Raw genomic sequence first — 6,000 nt, 5'->3', positions numbered from 1 at the left:
TAAGTGGTTACTGGAATACAAATATGCATTAGTTAAGTAAGGAGGTGTTGATATATACTTCCAAAGCTACATATTCTAAATTTATGTCATAATTATCTTTCCAACTAACCAATGAAAAAGCATTTAAAATGTAATATATTATGCTTCCCAGAAGTACATGCTGAAATTTTCCAGTGAATAAGGTGTTCCCTTTTTACCTATAATAGTGAATATATTATCTAAAAACTTATTTAACGTTATCAGAAATCATTATCCTATTCCTCTTCTTCATCAAAAGACCCGTAGAATAGAACTGAAACTAAGTGTAAGTAGAGATAAATATGTGTGTGTGTTTGTGTCTATGTGTATATACACACACATATAATCTCATATACATATCTATATACATATGTACAGAGTAAATAAAAATGGAATGTAAATTATAAAAACAGATTTTTTTTTAATTTAAACTTTTTATTTTTATTGGAATATAGCCAATAAGCAATGTTGTGATACTTTCAAGCACACAGCAAAGTGCCCCAACCATGCATATAGATGTATCTCGATTCTCCCCCAAACTCCCCTCCCATCCAGGCAGCCACATGACTTTAAGCAGAGATTCTTGTGCTATATAGTAGGTCCTTGTTGGTTATCCATTTTAAATATCCCAAACTCCCTAACTATCCCTTCCCTCTACCACTGCCCCCTGGTAACCATAAGTTCATTTTTCCAAGTCTGTGAGTCTAAAAACAGAATGGTTTTTAAAAGATAATGAATCTTGGCCCTGGAAGGGACAGTAAAAATCACAGTTCAGAAGCCTAATATTGCAGATTCAGTATCTGAAGTCCAAAGAGTTGGAATGAATTGCTTGAGATCAGGCAATATTGTATGGCAGAATCATGATGCTGATCACCTAATGCCTAGCCCAGTTTTTCTCAATTATACCATGATTAACAGATTTACTATTGCATTTTGTTTTAAACTGATTCTGATGGAATTATGAATATGTTTGCTGTGTTCAACAACCTGTCTCTCTACTATAGTAGCTACGCAGACTCAAATCACACTTAAACTGATTACTTCCATCTCCTTTATTTAACCATATATTATAGTGTTAAAAATAAATAACCTAAGATAGACAATTAAAAGATTCATACAGCAAGTCATTGTCTACAAAAGATTTGAAAATAAGGCTGACATCTGTTACAAAGAAGGATTAATTAGGTATTACTTTAAATGATGAATTCTGGCTCCATTTCCCATGAGAACAGTTGGTAAATGTACTGTTCTAATTAGGGATTTGGATCAAAATATCATTTTATCCTAATCATGAAGCCTATTAAGATTTTTATTAATACTATCAGTTTTACTAACTATGTGTATCACACATGTTTATATGACAAGCACAAATACTTTTCCTCTGGTGAAAAAAAAAATCCTACAAATGGTATAACATTTATAATTAGGGGTTATTGATCTAGGGCTACACTGCAGCATTATAATTCCTCTTTATCATAGCACACTTTCATCATAAAATGTATTGAAAATACTATGCCATTAAAATCTGTTCAGTACAGTTCAGTTCAGTCGCTCAGTCATGTCCGACTCTTTGCGACCCCATGAATCACAGCACGCCAGGCCTCCCTGTCCATCACTAACTCCCGGAGTTCACTCAAACTCACGTCCATCGAGTCGGTGATGCCATCCAGCCATCTCATCTTCTGTCGTCCCCTTCTCCTCCTGCCCCCAATCCCTCCCTGTTAAGATCCTATAAAATGAGTGACAGAAAAAACAAGGCTATGCCGAGAGGTATGGCAGATAGACTTTAAGTCACGGGCTTGTATTCTGTATGGAGGACCAGTTCCTCCAAAACCATTTTCACAAGAAAGCTCGTGCCATGTGCCACACCTCTTATGGACTGTCTTCTTTCTACCACCTAAATCCAGTCATGTGATTTGCCTAAACTCCTACAGTGCAGCATCGGGAAGGCAGTATAAATAAGGGGAAAAACACAGAAATCAGCATATGGAGTCATGGGCTTAAATCCTGCCTTTACTACTCACTAGCTCTGTGTTTACATTGGTTACTTAAGCCCTTATATGCTTCCTGTCCTTATTTTGTCACATATTATATAAAGATAAATTATAATACACTCATTTCTCAAGGGTTGTTGTGAGAATTATATGAGCTAATTTATGGGTTTGACATCCAATGCTACTAAAAGAATTACTTATTTAATACTTATCAAATACCTCTCCTAGAATTTGTGAATAGTTGTTACACATTTTCAGAAAATACAGTAAGCCATCAACAGGTAGGGAGGAAGAATGGAGGAAGTTAAAATAAAAACATATGTATATGTGGAGATAAAAACTAAGCTGCTTCAAGATATGTACTACATGCTTACTTTTTAATGAATGTTTGATTATTTTATGAAAAAAATTATCTAAATCTTAGAGCAACCACAGAAAATTCTCTTTTTAAAATTTTCATGATAATGAAAGTGAAAGTCACTCAGTCATGTCTGACTCTTTGCGACCCATGGACTATACAGTCCGTGAAATTCTCCAGGCCAAAATAGTGGAGTGGGCAGACTTTCCCTTCTCCAGGGGATCTTCCCAACCCAGGGATTGAACCCAGGTCTCTCGCATTGCAGAAGGATTCTGTCTGAGCCACCAGAGAAGCAGAGGATGTTAAAATACCAAATCACCCCAGTAAATGATAGACACTTGAAAATGCTAGTTACCTGGGGGGGCTTGCTCTCTTGTCAATGGCATCCTCACTGCCACCACTGCCTGTTGTCACCTCAAAGGACAAGAAAGTACTAGTAGTTGAGACAGAAGTCACAGTCAGGGCTTAGAGGGGGAGTGGTAACTGCTAGAGAAATTTACTTAGATGGAAAGGAGGCAATCTTGTAAAAGGAACATGTTTGTGTTTGTGTATAGGAGGGTAATTAGATAGTTCATCTTTAGAAAAAAATCTATTGAACATACATCTTAAGAGAGAGCAGACTGTAAACAGAGAAACAGTTTTCAAAAATGTTTAAAAATTAGCTCCTTTACATATGTGCTCAGTCTAACTTATGACCATATTTCACCTCAAATTTTTAAATTTCTTAAAGCAAATTTTGAATATCTTTTATCCAGTAGGCCAGGCAAACATCTATGAAATCAAAGAAGTTGACAAACATCGATGACAAAGAAGTTTCTGGGAGCAGCAAACCTTACGTGGCCTGTCCTTTTAGAAAGGTGTTATAAGCAAAGGCAGCTGCCCCAAAGCTATTATCTCCTTATCCTCTGAGCCTGCGGTTACTGTTTTTTTTTTTTTTAATTTATCTATTTTTAATTGAAGGATAATTTCTTCACAATATTGTGTTGGTTTCTGCCATACATCAACATGAATCAGCCATAGGTATACATCTATCCCCTCTTCTGAACCTTTTTCCCACCTCCCACCCCTTCCCATCCCTCTAAGTTGTTACAGAGCCCTGGGTTGAGTTCCCTCAGCCATACATCAAATTCCCATTGGCTATCTATTTTACATATGGTAGTGTATATGTTTGGAGAAGGAAATGTCAACCCACTCCAGTACTGTTGCATGTAAAATCCCATGGACAGAAGAGCCTGGTAGGCTGCAGTCCATTGGGTCGCAAAGTTTTGGACACGACTGAAGCAACTTAGCAGCAGCAGCAGTGTATATGTTTCCGTGCTACTTTCTCCATTAGTTCAACCCTCTCCTTCCTCCTCGCCTCTTGCCCATGTTCATAGTCTAGAAAGATGGTACTGATGAGCCTATCTGCAGGACAGCAATGGAGACCCTGAGGTTGTTTTTAACAGCCACCATGCCCTCTGTCTCAGTAGTGAGCTAAATCTTTGCATTAGGACCAATTCAGATTAAAATTTTTAAAAGATATAAACAAGGCTCATTTTTAGAATTGAAAATGAAAATAACTCATAGAAATCTATAAAGATTTTTATTCTTACAATTTACAATTACTAACTTTACTGACATCTTTTTTGGGTGTTAGTTCTAAAAGGTATTGTAGGTCTTCATAGAACCGTTCAACTTCAGCTTCTTCAGCATTACTGGTTGGAAAATAGACTTGGATTACCATGATATTTAATGGTTTGCCTTGGAAATAAACAGAGATCATTCTGTCGTTTTTGAGATTGCATCCAAGTACTGCATTTCGGACTCTTTTGTTGACCATGATGGCTACTCCATTTCTTTCTAAGGGATTCCTGCCCACAATGGTAAATATAATGGTCATCTGAGTTAAATTCACCCATTCCAGTCCATTTTAGTTCGCTGATTCCTAGAATGTCGACATTCACTCTTGCCATCTCCTGTTTGACCACTTCCAGTTTGCCTTGATTCATAGACCTGACATTCCAGGTTCCTACGCAATATTGCTCTTTACAGCATCAGACCTTGCTTGTATCACCAGTCACATCCACAGCTGGGTGTTGTTTTTGCTTTGGCTCCATCCCTTCATTCTTTTTTTTTTTTCATCCCTTCATTCTTTCTGGAGTTATTTCTCCACTGATCTCCAGTAGCATATTGGGCACTTACTGACCTGGGGAGTTCATCTTTCAGTGTCCTATCATTTTGCCTTTTCATACTGTTCATGGGGTTCTCAAGGCAATACTGAAGTGGTTTGCCATTCCCTTCTCCAGTGGACCACATTCTGTCAGACCTCTCCACCATGACCCGCCCATCTTAGGTGGCCCCACACGGCATGGCTTAGTTTCATTGAGTTAGACAAGGCTGTGGTCTGTGTGATCAGATTGGCTAGTTTTCTCTGATTATGGTTTCAGTGTGTCTGCCCTCTGATGCCCTGTTGCAACACCTACTGTCTTACTTGGGTTTCTCTTACCTTGGACATGGGGTATCTCTTCACAGCTGCTCCTACAAAGTGCAGCCGCTGCTCCTTAACTTGGATGAGGTCACCCCTCCTGACCCTGAATGTGAAGTAGCTCCTCTCGGACCTCCTGAGCCCGCACAGCCACTGCTCCTTGGACGTGGGGTAGCTCCTCTCCACCGCTCCTGCTCAGTGGCAGCCTGGTGCTCTTGGTCGCCACCCCTGACCTTGGGCATGGGGTAGCTCCTCTAGGCCGCACTTCTGTGCTGTCCTGGAATATGAAGTCAAGTGGGCCTTAGGAAGCATCACTATGAACAAAGCTAGTGGAAGCAATGGAATTCCAGTTGGGGTATTACAAATCCTGAACGATGATGCTGCGAAACTGCTGCACTCAATATGCCAGCAAATTTGGAAAACTCAACAGTGGCCACAGGACTGGAAAAGGTCAGTTTTCATTCCAATCCCAAAGAAAGGCAATGCCAAAGAATGCTCAAACTACTGCACAATTGCACTCAGCTCACACACTAGTACAGTAATGCTCAAAATTCTGCAAGCTAGGCTTCAGCAATACGGGAACCATGAATGTTCAAGCTGGTTTTAGAAAAGGCAGAGGAACCAGAGATCAAATTGCCAACATTTGCTGAATCATGGAAAAAGCAAAAGAGTTCCAGAAAAACATCTATTTCTGCTTTATTGACTATGCCAAAGCCTTTGACTGTGTGGATCACAATAAACTGTGGACAATTCTGAAAGAGATGGGAATACCAGACCACCTGACCTGCCTCTTGAGAAACCTATATGCAGGTCAGGAAGCAACAGTTAGAACGACATGGAACAACAGACTGGTTCCAAATAGGAAAAGGAGTACGTCAAGGCTATATATTGTCACCCTGCTTATTTAACTTATATGCAGAGTACATCATGAGAAACCCTGGACTGGAAGAAGCACAAGCTGGAATCAAGATTGCTGGGAGAAATATCAATAACCTCAGATATGCAGATGACACCACCCTTATGACAGAAAGTGAAGAGGAACTAAAAAGCCCCTTGATGAAAGTGAAAGAGAAGAGTGGAAAAGTTGGCTTAAAGCTCAACAATCAGAAAACTAAAGATCATGGCATCTGGTCCCATCACTTCATGGGAAATAGATGGGGAAACAG

This window comes from Bos indicus, chromosome 3, assembly GCF_029378745.1.
Source record: "Bos indicus isolate NIAB-ARS_2022 breed Sahiwal x Tharparkar chromosome 3, NIAB-ARS_B.indTharparkar_mat_pri_1.0, whole genome shotgun sequence".
NCBI lineage: Eukaryota > Metazoa > Chordata > Mammalia > Artiodactyla > Bovidae > Bos > Bos indicus.
This window is presented reverse-complemented; position numbering follows the sequence as displayed.